The sequence below is a fragment of the Rhipicephalus microplus genome, chromosome 8, assembly GCF_043290135.1.
Source record: "Rhipicephalus microplus isolate Deutch F79 chromosome 8, USDA_Rmic, whole genome shotgun sequence".
NCBI classification, from domain to species: domain Eukaryota; kingdom Metazoa; phylum Arthropoda; class Arachnida; order Ixodida; family Ixodidae; genus Rhipicephalus; species Rhipicephalus microplus.
In genome coordinates this window covers 12474734-12476770 of record NC_134707.1, presented here as the reverse complement: position 1 = coordinate 12476770, position 2037 = coordinate 12474734, and positions in this window count along the sequence as shown.

The window sequence follows — 2037 nt, the reverse complement described above, 5'->3', positions numbered from 1 at the left end:
TTTTCTGCAGATTAATTTTAAGACCCACCTTTCTGCTCTCCTTGTCTAACTCCGTAATCATGAGTTGCAATTCGTCCCCCGAGTTTCTCAGCAATGCAATGTCATCGGCGTAGCGCAGGTTACTAAGGTATTCTCCATTGACTCTTATCCCTAACTGTTCCCATTCTAGGCTTCTGAAAACCTCCTATAAGCACGTGGTAAATAGCATCGGGGAAATTGTGTCCCCCTGCCTTACACCCTTCTTGATTGGTATTCTGTTACTTTCTTTATGAAGCACTATGGTAGCAGTTGATCACCTGTAGATTTCTTCCAGAATGTTTATATATACTTCATCTACGCCCTGATTCCGCAGTGTTTGCATGACGGCTGATATTTCTACTGAATCAAACGCCTTCTCGTAATCTATGAAGGCTATGTATAGTGGTTGGTTATACTCTGAGCATTTCTCTGTTACCTGATTGATAGTATGAATGTGGTCAATTGTTGAGTAGCCTGTTCGAAATCCTGCTTGTTCCTTTGGTTGATTGAATTCTAATGTTTTCTTTACTCTGTAAAGAAAACCTTTGTAAATTACCTTTGTAAATAGCTTGTATACTACAGAGAGCAAGCTGATCGGCCTGTAATTCTTCAAGTCCTTGTCATCTCCTTTCTTATGTATTAAGATGATGTTAGCGTTCTTCCAAGACTCTGGTACTCTTCCCGTCAGGAGACACCTCGTAAGCAGGGTGGCTAGTTTTTCTAACACAATCTGTCCTCCATCTTTCAGCAGATCTGATGTTACCTGATCCTCACCAGCAGCTTTGCCCCTTTGCATGCTCTCCAAAGCTTTTCTGACTTCTTCTATCATTACTGGTGGGGTGTAATCTGGGTTACTGCTAGTTCTTATAGTATTAAGGTCGTAGTTGTCTCAGCTACTGTACAGATCTCTGTAAAACTCCTCCGCTATTTTAACTATCCTATCCATATTGGTAGTTAATTTGCCTTCTTTGTCCCTTAGTGCATACATCCGACTTTTGCCTATCCCAAGTTTCCTCTTCAATGCTTTGACACTTCCTCCGTTTTTCAGAGCGTGTTCGATTCTCTCCATGTTATGCCTTCTTACATCGCATACCTCACGTCTATTAATCAACTTCGAAAGCTCTGCCAGTTCTATTTTGTTTGTTGTACTTGACACTTTCATGATGTGACGCTTCTTAATTAGGTTCTTCGTTTCCTGGGAAAGCTTGCCAGTGTCCTGTCTAACTACCCTGCCTCCAACTTCCACTGCACACTCCGTAATGATACTCGTCAGATTATCATTCATTGTATCTACGCTAAGGTTGGTTTCCTCACTAAGAGCCGAGTACCTGTTCTGCAGCGACACTCTGAATTCCTGCACTTTCCCTCTCAGTGCTAGGTGATTGATTGGCTTCTTGCGTATCAGTTTCTGTCGTTCCTTCTTCAAGTCTAGGCGAATTCGAGGCCGTACTATTCTATGGTCACTGCATCGTACCTTGCCAATCACTTCCACATCCTGCACGATTCCAGGGTGTGCACTCATTATAAAGTCTATTTCGTTCTTATTTTCGCCATTAGGGCTCCTCCATGTCCACTTGCGATTTTCTCGTTTTCGGTAGAAAGTATTCAAAATCCGCAAATTATTGCGTTCTGCGAATTCTACTAGTAGCTCTCCTCTGGCGTTTCTAGTACCGATGCCATAATCTCCTACTGCCTGGTCTCCAGCCTGCTTCTTCCCTACCTTTGCATTAAAGTCTCCCATCACTATAGTATACTGTGTTTTTACCTTAATCATTGCTGAGTCCACGTCTTCATAGAAGCTTTCAACTGAAGCGTCATCATGGCTGGATGTAGGCGCGTAAGCCTGTACTACCTTCATCTTGTATCTTTTATTCAGTTTGATTACGATACCTACCACCCTTTCATTAATGCTATAGTATTCATCTATGTTGCCAGCTATGTTTCTGTGGATTAGGAACCCCACTCCCAGTTCTCTTCTGTCTGCCAAGCCCCTGTAGCAAAGGACGTGCCCATTCTGCA